Raw genomic sequence first — 12,763 nt, 5'->3', positions numbered from 1 at the left:
TATTTGGCCAACCTCGTTGAATCACAGTGCTAAGAGCCTGCAGCACTTCATCCTCCGCTGTTTGCTTTCTGAGTTCCTCTAGTCGGCCAGTAGAGATGTAACTGACGGACATGACCTCAAATGTGTCATTTTCAGCATCTGGAGGGACTTTTGTGTTTGGAGCTCGAGATAGGGTGTCCGCAAGATACATGTGTTTACCCTTCTTGTACACCAGAGTGATGTCGTAGCACTGTAACCTGAGCATCATTCTCTGTAATCGTGCAGGGGCAGTGTGAATGGGTTTCTTTAGAATGGTCACCAGGGGCTGGTGGTCTGTTTCGACGACTGTTGATTTTCCGTACACATAATCCCTGAATTTGGTACAGGCGAATACGACAGCAAGCAGCTCCTTTTCAATCTGTGCGTATCGCGTCTCCGTGTCTGTGAGTGTGCGAGACGCGTATGCAACTGGTCTGCCATCCTGCACACATGCAGCACCGAGTCCAAAACATGATGCATCACAAGTTAATGTGACTGGCTTTTTTACATCATAGTATGACAAAACAGGTGGGGTGGTCAAACAAGCTTTGAGAGTATCAAATGCTTGTTGGTGCTGCTGGTACCAGCACCATACAGTTTCCTTGTGTGTCAGTTTCCTTAGAGGTGCAGCAACATCACTAAAGTTTGGGATAAACTTCCCCAGGTAATTTGCCATTCCAAGGAAGCGCTGCAATACTGGAACATCCTTGGGAGCTGGCATCTCAGAGATTGCTTTTGTTTTTGAAGGATCCGCCTTCAAGCCTTCGCTAGTGAAGATATGGCCTACATAGCTGACTTGGTCCAGACGGAATTTACATTTGGCAGGGTTTAGTTTGAGCTTGATCTCGCGTGCTCGGTTCAGCACTCTTTTCAAATTGACATCATGTTCTACAGCATCATGGCCTCCAATGATGATATCATCGACAATGATAGCACAGGGGTAACCTGAAAACAGCTGCTCCATTGAGCGCTGGAACACTTCGCTTGCGGAGTTTATACCGAAAGGCATACGAAGAAATCTATAGCGCCCAAATGGAGTGCTGAACGTTGTCATCATAGAGGACTTGCAGTCAAGTCGTATCTGCCAGAAAGAGTTCTTTGCGTCCAGCACAGAAAATACAGTTGCCCCCGACATCTGGGATGCTACTTCCTCTACGCTGCGCATTGGATGATGGGGTCTCTTTAAGGCAGTGTTGAGATCTTTAGGATTTATGCACAGTCTGATTTCTTGTTTGTCCTTTTTATGTGTCACAACCATGGACGAAACCCAGTCTGTTGGCTCTGAGACTGGTGTTATGACACCCAAACTCTGCATGCGGTCCAGCTTTGCTTTAACACGGTCCTGCATTGCCAGTGGAATGCGATGTGCAGGGCAAACTACAGGCTGCACGCTTGAGTCTACTGTCATGGAGTATGTGATTGGGAGTTCTCCAAGTTCATCAGTGAACAAGTCTTTGTAGTCTTTGAGGATTTGTTCAGTACTGCTCTCCATACTGACCAGATGAACATGTGGGCTCATCGTGACAATCCCCATGTCTAAACATGCACGAAATCCTAACAGCGGTTGGACTTCTTGATCCACCAAGAAAAATGGGAGTGAGTGACTTTGTCCTTTTAAACTACACAACAATGTAACTAAACCTTTAGTTTCGATTTTACCACCACCATAAGCCACAAGGTTAGGTGTGCTTTCTTGCTCCACTGGTTGTGCATTGGTGGCAATTCGCTTGAATGTCGTTTGCGACATTACGTTACACTTTGCCCCAGTGTCGACTTTCACCTCAATTGGGGTTTTGTTTATGTGCAAAGTGACAAATCCCTCTTCCTGCTCAGCCATGAAAGAGTTAACAGTGTTGACACACCTGTCAAATTCAATGCCATCAACATAGAAAGTGTCATCATATACAGGGGGCTTATCCATTTCAAGTTCATGTACAGTCTTTTTGTAGTTTGCTTTCTTTGGTCCAAACTGACAACACAATCTGCAGCATTTTTTGAAATGATTCATTTTCTTGCAGTTGTGGCACAGCTGTCCAAAAGCCGGGCATTTTTCTTTCTTTGCCACATGATTGTTTCCACAGTTTTTTGCAATTGGTTATGGTGGGTGAATCACTCTGTTCTATTCTGGGCTTTTGTCTTGTGTACTGGCGCCTCCTGCTGGAAATTAGATGTACTGCATCCACGTTAGTGGGCGTCTGTGTCGCCAGTGTTTTATTATTTTCTTCAGTCATTTCATGTATGCGACATATTGAGATGGCTTTAATCAAAGTTAAGTCGCTGTCCCTTAACAGTGCTTTCCTTAAGCTTTCACTGTTGATGCCGCATACTATCCTGTCACAGATTAGCTCGTCTGTCAATTCTCCGAAATGGCATGCTTTTGCTTTGATCCTGAGATCACTGATAAAGGACTCAATAGTCTCACCTTGTTTCTGGTTTCTGGAGTGAAACTTGTGTCTCTCCATGGTTTTGTTTTGTTGAGGGTTGCAAATTTCACGAAACTTCCTTTTCAGGCATTCAGGATCCTCCCTTGATTCAGCGGGAGTTAAAACAGCGCCATCCGCACCCGGTGCACGCACCTCCGCTGCGTAGACGAACGAACGCTCTCGTTCTATGGCCTCCGGCCCTGCGAGATTGAGGAGGATATAGGCCCTTGTCTTTGCAGGCTTATCATGGTGCGCCGCCGCGATGAAAATGTCATACTCCTGCTCGAAGATTCGCCAATTGTCGGCAACGTGCCCTTCAAATGAGAGCGGGTCAGGTCTCCGAAAACAATCCGCCATATTCACTCACTATACAGCTTTGAGAGAAAAAAAAACTTTTAGGAGCAGACTCTGTTTTCTACAAAAATGGTTCACTCGCAGGCGAAAAGTCCGTGCCGTCTTCTGACACCATGTTGTATACGGTCCGAATAATTAACACTGTGACGGCCACATGTGAACGTGATATTTTATTAACAGAGCTCGTGTCACCAACATGACATATCAGACACACACTGACTGCGTGCTCGTGCGTCGTGCGTGAGGGTGAGCCTGTTCTTAAAGAGCCCAACACATTTCTAATGCAACACATTAGAATACACAAATCACATTGTATTTCTGAACAGATCATTAATCACAATGATCTACACGCGCTATTGTACGGATTAAAAATAAAAGAGTAATAAAATATAAGGTAAGGTAGTAAATAAGTGTAGAATAGCACTGTCTGTTTGCTTATGTGCATCAATCCGAGCGTAATCAGTGAGAGATGTTGAGGCAGGTGAAAAGCGTTTGGTTAATGGTGAATATTGACCTATGGTGCGTCCTGTTGCCGAGCCCCGCCTTGATGTAATGATTGACAGCTAGGGGGCGTGCTCGGCATTTGCATTTTCAAATCCACAATGACTTAAACTATATTCATCGCGGGGTATTTAATGAAAATGCAATTGAAACACCATATATGTAAGTGCATTTAAGAAAAATAAAAGACATTTAAATCACCATTTTGCTACCCTTATGCTGCACCTTTGGCTCAGAATGCATTTTGAAACTCTCATTGCATTTTGCTACAATTATCATGCGATATCACAATGAAAATGCAATCCCAAGTGTCCTACCCCTAAGTCTAAATGCATTTAGGAAAAACAGCATTTAAATGATCATTTTGAACATATCTAATCAATTTGGGTAATACATTTTCATTTTGCAACTTATAAAGCTTTAAAATATGTTTTTAATTTGCATACTAAAACTAGTGTAGAAAATGGCAAATTTAAATGAAATAATTTAATTTTCAATTTTATTTTGCACTAAATGTTGCACATATGAATGGGAAAATGTAAATTTAAATACAGAAATACATTGCCATTTTACATATTGCATTGCCATTTTGCATATTACATTTCAAATTGAATTTAGCTACACATATGCTTCCATAAAGTAAAAGGGTTCAACATTTACTGAAGTCAAAAACTGCAGGACGTGAACACCAAATCCCACCCAACAAAATCCTATCATGCAAATAAATAAAGGCAATTGTTTTTCAAAAAAGTGCACAAGAGTCATCATCACCCCTGCCATAGTGTGCTGAAGCTTAATACTTCAAGAGCATGTTTTTAATTGCCCATTTAGCAACTGGAGGCGGCTAAAGCAGGATGCCATTGGAGGGAAGATGATAGGAAGAAAAGAAAAGGAAGAATTCATTAAATACATTTCATCTTTCCTTAGCCTGTCCTGCACACACAGTTTTAATGAGCTCTTCTCATTAGCTGCTGCTTAGTTCAAGCCCTTGGACTTTACCCAGACATTCAAATACTGTGCTTCTTGTTAAGTGTTCAAATAGAGAACGCTTACTCTTCAGTTCACTCCCTGCATTTTTTTATTTTGAGGCTAAGATTTGGGTTTAGCGGTATTAACAGTGACACAGAAGTTGACACAGATGAAATTTCTTATCATCTCTTCTCAAATTGTTCTGTTCGGTTTCCGTTCCGTTGCTTGTCTTTTAGCTCATTTCTGCCTGCTTCAAGTAACGTGCCATATGTGTGTTTTTTCATGCGCTAAAATGAGCACACTTGTCAGTGGATGAAAAGCAGTTGTTGTAGGAGTTTCTGTTGTTTAAAATGTAAATGCAGAAGTTCATTAGGATGCCAAGCTGGGAGCTGTCGTGTTTTGAACAGGTTGGCTGTGCAGTGCACTCTGAAGCCTTTGTTTGATGCCAGAGTTGATATTAATGAGCCTGTCACATGGCAAACAGTAATTATGCATACAGGAAGGGATTTTGGCAGGATGGGGACTGAGGACTGTTTTATACCAGTTTTCCCGTTGTTTTTTCTATCTTGACAGGATTAGATTGAGGATTGTGGTGGCCAGTGTTAGGTTTTTGGTCCCTGAGGTTTCCTGGCAGCTTTGATTCACTGTAAGCCCCTGCAATTCCTGTGACACTGCATGTTGAAGGGACTGGATAGATGTAGGCTATGATTCATTATTCATTTTATCCATATAGGCGCACCATAAACTCTAAGATTGTGAAGTGATGATATTACTTTCTGTATCCACAAATCTGTGTGATATGCACACTTAAAATGTTAAAGTTTGCAAACTTTTTTGTTACTTTATATCCTATACTGTAACAAAATGGCTTTGTTCATGTGTAGTGGTTGATGAAAGAGAAGTTAATCTCTGTGCCTTATTTTTTTTTAAGCTTGGTCAATACATACAGTTTCTCATAGACCCCTGCTGTGAAAATCTGAGGTCCCAAATAGAGGTGAAGGACATTTCCTGAAACGAATGTTTTCTTAGCCGCAGATGCTACAGAACTTCTCTCCCCTTTCATTTCATGCTGACCTGAGGTGAGGGGGTTTGGCCATTGTTATATTGTAGACATATATTACACACCTCCTGTGTTCAGTCACTCTCACTTGTGCTCATTTGCTTCTGGTTTCACAATGTCACCCCGGTTACCTAGTTTCCCTGGTAACCACTTATGGCATTTGAGGGTTATTTTGGAGAACATCATATGGCGTGATTAAAGAGCTTGGCATATTGCGACTTTGGGGTTTCTTAGAGATGTTTTGTCATGTCAGTAATAAAATAATTGATTAGTTGATTCAAATGTTTCTACTCATTGCCTTAAAATCTCTTCCTGCAATTTAAGAATTGATCTCCATGACTATATTTAAGGGGCACCTATTATGTGTACGATAAATTTACTTTTGTACTTTACTTCAGTTTCGCTGTACAACCTCAAGTCAGCACTTACAACCTCTCAGATCTGGCAGTACAACTTTAAATCTTGGCACTTTGACTTTTGTTACTCGTTTTGCAATATTCCTGTAGCAAAACTCACTTGTGCACTTGTAAATGCAGATGCGAGAGAGCAGAGCCATGGGTGGGGCTCGGGTGCGAATGAAGCCATTTTATTGGTCGATACCTGACCAATAAAATGCGATGATTTCATCGCGTGATGACGTCATACAACAGTGGCAGCCAGTGTGATTGGAGAGCTGGCTTTTGGAAAGCAACTCGGCACGGCAGAAGACTGCACAGTGTTGCCAACTTAGCAATTTTTTTGCTAAATTTAGCAACTTTTCATTCTACCCTCGCAACTGTTTCTTCCGAAACCACCTAAAAACAAATTTAGCTGTTTAAAATTAATTTGGCAACTTTTGATAAGTGACTCAAACAATAAAAAGGCACACATTTACCATTTAAATTCCACAAAAAGAGAAAACCAAAGATGCCTAGTAGAACACATCACGTGAATTAAGTTAATTAAGCTGCTATTTGTGACGTTTTTCTGTGGGCGGAGCTTAGGTGGAGGCAGAAAGATTCCACTGACCACTTCACTAACGCTAGCTATGAAGTTTGTTAGCTTGTTTTTTTAACAATAACTGGAGAAATTCGGATTTTACCTGCATATGTGAGGTATAGATACACTGTCCAGGACCCCGATTGGTATTTGAAAAGGTTAACTGTAACGGACGAAACCAGATTGGCCGACCCGTACTCGCTTTAACTCAAAGGATGGATGATCTCACAGGATTAGCTCAGGTTGAGTGACTCACATCTAACCTGTATAGTTAAGATAAACTCACCACGTCTATCTAATCATGAAGATGTGTATATTTCAATTTCAGCAGGCAACAATTTTTACAGCTACATTATTATTCCTGCCACAATTAATCACAACAATGTATATACAATTACAAATGATTAAGTATATAAATTGTCAGTTTGTTGTTTTACACACATGCACACAGACATTATTTCATACACTACATAGTGGTGAGATGCATAAGAAATCTTTAGACGCACTCATAACAACAAAAGACAATATTTTATTGAAACTTTTCTGATAAGAAGAGTGCGCTCCATCGTTTCACCATAGCTGTCGTCGGTTTTTTGTCTGGCAGTGGCATCAGGTATGCCTTAAAATTTCAAATTGGAGCCTCTACAACATCGATTCTGGCACCCAACATCACAACAAGATGATATTTTAAGCTCCTTATGTAGCCGAATCTGCGCTGATTTGAAATTGGCCGCCTCCAGTTTTCCCTTTGTTTTGCCTCCAGCTAGCGCTGTGACGTAACTGTGACGTCGGCCCTAAAAGGGTCTATTTGCAATTGTTTAATTTAATTATAATTTAAGAAATTTTCATTTATGATACACTTTGTTAGTAGCTTGTACCTGCGATTGTTAGTACACTGTAAGAAAAATATCTAGAAAAATGAAAAAGGTACTAGTAATTTTCCAGGACATTATCCGTTATCCATTATCTGATGTAACCCTGTAACCTGAAAACACCAAATACAATGTGTAAATAAAAATACAGGTAAAAAATTTGATATAACTATGGAATAATTATGGAAAATTCATTCATATTAATATAGTAGATTGTGCCCTATTTTACAGACTTTTCTTAGAATGTAGCATACTAACTAGCTACTAATACACCGTTTGAAACTATAATTGTCAATTTATTTATGTGAATATCATTTTACACATTTGTAACAATTAATGCCCAACTTCGAATTCAAAACACGGGTGTTTTCATTATTGTCCATGTATACAAATCGAGAGATTCAGCTTTTCACATCAGAGTTATGAGTATAAATTTCAACTTACAAATACAAATATTAATATGACAAGTTCACACATTCAAAACAGCAGGCTCTCAGGTTTTGCTACTATAATACCTTCATAGATATTCTGCCAAAAAACATGTTTGGTTTTGATTATCTTGTCTGTCGCACTGAAATCATACGATTTAAAGCCATATCAGTTTTAACTTATGAAATACAGTTTTCTGAGTGCACACATCTGAAGCACACACACAGAAAGCAGCTGTCACACGGCATGTGAGTACTAAACGAAATTCTCATTCATGTCTTATTGTGCTTAAACTATCAAATACACACAAGTTGTCAATCAGGAAGGATTTTCATTATGTTGTTTTCAAAGATTTGGTCCCATTCATACATTAACATCTTAATTAAATGGGATGTCTATGTACATACTGCAATTTTGGCTTTATAGTCTAAACTCAGGTATAATAATAACATTTACATTTACAATTAGTCATTTAGAAGACACTTTTATCCAAAACGACTTACAAATGAGGACAATAGAAGCAATCAAAACCAACAAAAGAGCAGCAATATGCAAGTGCTATGACAAGTCTCGATTAGCCCTAATTAGCCCTTTTTTTTTTAAAGAAAACAAGCAGATAGAATATAGAAAAAAAGAAACCTAGTGTTTAGTTTTTTTTAAAAGAAACAAGTAGATAAAAAAGAAAGCTAGTGTTAGTTTTTCAAGAAAAGTTAGCAGTTATAGAATAAATATGCAATTGATAGAGGGTCAAGTGTGTCTGTGTGTGTGTTTTTAAATAAAAATAAGACAGATAGATAAAATAGAATAGAGAGTGCAAGAGTTAGAGGGTCAAATAAAGATGGAAGAGATGTGTTTTTAGCCGTTTCCTGAAGATGGCTAAGGATTCAGCTGCTTGGATTGAGTTGGGCAGGTCATTCCACCAGCTGGGAACAGTAAATGAAAAAGTCTGTGAAAGTGATTTTGTGCCTCTTTGGGATGAACAATAATGCTTCGTTCACTTGCAGAACGCAAGCTTCTAGAGGGCACATAGGTCTGAAGTACTCAATTTAAGTAAAGGGGTGCAGAGCCGGAGGTGGTAGGCAAACATTAATGCCTTGAATTTTGTGCGAGCAGCTATTGGTAGCCAGTGCAAATTGATGAACAGAGGTGTGACGTGCGTCCTTTTTGGCTCATTAAAGATTAATCTTGCAGCAGCACTTTGGATTAATTGTAGAGGTTTGATGGAACTGGCTGGAAGACCTGCCAAGAGAGCATTGCAATAGTCCAGCCTGGACAGAACAAGAGCTTGAACAAGGAGTTGTGAAGCATGTTCTGAAGGAAAGGGCCTGATCTTCCTAATATTGTATAGAACAAATCTGCAGGACCGGGCAGTTTTAGCAATGTGGTCTGAGAAATTCAGCATATCATCAATCACAACTCCAAGGTTTCTGACGGTTTTTATGGTTGATGAGCCTAACTGGATGGTGAAATTGTAATGAAGTGATGGGTTTGCTGAAACTACAAGCAGTTCTGTCTTAGATAGGTTGAGTTGAAGGTGATGGTCCATCATCCAGCAAGAAATGTCTGTTAGACACGCTGAGATGCGAGCAGCTATCGACGGATCATCAGGATGGAATGAGAAGTAGAGTTGAGTGTCATCAGCATAGCAGTGATATGAAAAGCCATGTTTCTGAATGACAGAACCAAGTGATGCCATGTAGACAGAGAAGAGAAGTGGTCCAAGAACTATAATAATAACAATATGAGAGTGCAGATAGAGCATCATGGACCTTAGAAATGCATTCGGGAACATATATCTGCAGTGTACAGAGACATTTACTCAGATTTCTGGAACCTACCATGGTGCATTACCACTATGCTTGGAGTTAATTTAATTCGGGGCTCATTGGAATGTTGCTGCTGATGATTCAGTTAGTGTGCAGGGCTTCAGTCTCATACACTTGCTGTGTACATTTGTCATATACACTATAGGCTGTTTACTGGCCTGTTAGAGGATTTAAATACCTAGCGTTGTGTACAGGATAAAAAAAACCATGCACAAACAATGAGCAGGTTCATTCTTTCCTCCCTTGCTTTTCTCCAAAGTGTGAATGAATATTTATGAGACCGCGAGTCTGGAATTCAGATTCTGCATGTTGCCATAATGTTATCCTTGAGCAGGCTGTGTGCTAATGAGCCTGGCTCAATGTCCCAAGCTGCCGTATGTTATGGAATTGCTTTTCAAATAATCCTTTCCTTTCTGGCTTGGCATAACTTGAAGTATGGTGTTGTGCAACATGAGAGTGGCTTTAAAATCCATTTGTCGGCAGTCATTTTAAATTAACATCCTATGGTTTCACCTGCATCTGAATGAATGACAGTTTTTGCAGCAACAGCATGGACGTAATAGAAAGACAATGAGAGGAGAGCGGTAGGATACACCACTGAATCAGAATGTCAATGCTGAATTGAATTTTTGTAGATCAGTTGACAGGAACCTTTTCATATTGTAATCATTGTTTTACTGAGGTATCACAGGGAGACAGTACTTTATTTATTGAATCTCCAATACAGAAAATCCAGCAAAATCCAGAATTACATATTGTAGAACCTCAGCTGAATTGGCCACATACCAAAGCAAGTTTATTTGGAATTTGAATTGGAATGCATACTGAAAGATGATAATATTAAGAAATGTTTCTTGAGTGCCAGATCCGCATATTAGAATGATTTCTGAAGAAGCGTGTGATACAGAAGACTGATAAATAAATAAATATCATATTCTAAAATATTACAATACTATTATATATTCAAATAGAAAACAGTTATTTTAAATTGTGATGATATTTCACAATATTGTTTTTGCTGTATTTTTAATCAAATAAATGTAATCAACCCCAAATTTTTAATGGTTGTATACAATGCTAGTGATGTTTTTAGAATTAATTCTGTTTCCATTCATGCAATAAGCAATAAGTTTAATGAACATTAAACGAATGACTCTTGTGGGTAGCACTTAGATTTTAACCTTGACAGTTGTGCCTCTATTTGCACAGTGATGCACAGGAGAATAACCCAATATTATAATATCTGAGTCAATGAAACTAGCAAATGAAAAATCAGACATTTGGTTTCCGGCTTAGTGTACCATCAATTTTGTTTTTCAGTTCCATCCAAGAATTTTCATTCAGGTGCACCGCTGATTTAAACAGATACTGCCGCCCTTCCAATACGTTCCACTTTTTCCATCTCGAACCCCTTCCTGTATCGGTGGTGTGAAGTGGTAATTTCACAGGCATGTGAAGCTCCAGGCATTTTGCTAGAACTCCCGTCTGTCATTCATTACTGTCCTGAGACTCATCTATCCACTGCTAGTGTGTGAATCGCAGCCTGTGCCCATGCGCTCTAGCACAGCGGTGGGCCCTACGCCTGCCCTGTGAGAGCTAAGTGCTGCCACAGCGCTTGTCCTCACTTGTTCATTAAACTTCTGAGGCTCCTTCTATAAATCTCTCTGCTGCTGCAATCCACAGCCCTAGTTGTTTGTCTCTGACTGCATTTTATGACTGGAGAATCGTGAACTCTATTACCCGAATCTTGCACAGCTTTTCATTAAGCGTCATCGCTGGTGAAATTCACTGCCTGTGTGTGAAGAACGATGTCTATGAGTTTCCCTTCCTCCTCCTGTTTATTGTACTGTGGAGTAAAATGAATAATTTGCCCAAAAATGTAACTTCTGTCAGACTTTCTCTCTTCCATAGAACATAAATGGAGAAATAGGGCCGGTTGCATGAACCACTTATATTAGTCTTAAAATGTTAGTCATCTAATTTTTTTCTTTAAGACTGGTTATAACTTTTTCAAGTCAGTTATAAAAAGGGAGAATGGTCTAATTTGAATCCAAAAAGAAAACATGATATTTTTCACTTCGCATTAATTGATCGATTGGAGTTGTGTGGATTACTTTTGGATTACTGTGATGTTTTTATCAGCTGTTTAAACTCTCATACTGACGGCACCCATTCACTGCACAGGATCCATTGGCGAGCAAGTGATGTAATGCTAAATTTCTCAAAATCTGATCTGCTGAAGAAACATGACTTTAGAAGACTTGAAATAAAGACATATGGACTACTTTTATGATACATTTAGGGTGCTTTTCATTGTAATAGCATGGAAAAGAGGAACTGGCATTTCCAAAATTACTCTCTTTGTGTTCTGCGGGAGAAAGTAAGTGATGCAAGTTTGGAGTGACATGAGTAAATTATGATAGATAGGGTGAACCATTCTTTCACTGACAGTAACCTGCATCATTTTACCTCATGAATTGTGTGGATCAAGAAGAAGAGATGGCTGAATAAGACACTGATGACGGTTTGTGTTTGAACACGGTATTACTTGCCTCATCAACATTATGGCTTATAGAGGTGGGCACAATTGAAACACAGCTGGAGCGCTAGATTTCCCGACTGCTGTCTCAATCAGTGCAGTTACGAAACGCTCCCACCATGACACAGATCAGTAAACCTGTTTCCTCTGCGTCAAAAGCAAAGGCTGTCACTGTTACACCGAGTACTGTCTTTGTGATGATAATTCTCCAGCATCAAGCCGCCTGATTAAAATTGCCTGGAAAACTCTGCAAGAGGCGATTATAATTAGAAACCCTGTGCATGTTTGCTGGTGGTGGCTGCAGCTTGAGAATAATATTGTTCTCAGATGCCTCCCACTGCCTGTGGGGTGTGAATAAAGATTTGCACTTTCAAGTTCACTGGTTGTTGTTGTTGTTGTGCGCTCTCTGAGGTAAACTAGAATTAACTTATACAAGTTCCCCTATAAGCCTGCCATAAAGCCTATCCTCTAGAGATGCTCTCATGAATCTAAATGTCAAACCCATAAAGGTCAAACCCACAGAGGATTTGATTGACATGTAGTTAGTGACCACATCTAATAATGTTTTTGCTGAATTTAAGTTACTGCGAACACATATGTATTTATCTTGATCCGAAATTCAACCAAGCAAGTTGAAAATGATTATTGCTCACATTGATTGCTGCTTTGCATAGGATTAAAAAAGAGACTTTGTGTAACTTGCATTTAAAAGGTGAAACTGATGTTTTTCTCATAGGAATACTAAGAACAATCTTGAAATGTACTTCAAATTTTCCAGTCAGATTGTACTGCAA

Source organism: Barbus barbus (assembly GCF_936440315.1).
Source record: "Barbus barbus genome assembly, chromosome: 22".
Lineage (NCBI taxonomy): Eukaryota > Metazoa > Chordata > Actinopteri > Cypriniformes > Cyprinidae > Barbus > Barbus barbus.
The sequence above is the reverse complement of the archived record's forward strand: the minus strand, read 5'-3'. Positions refer to the sequence as shown.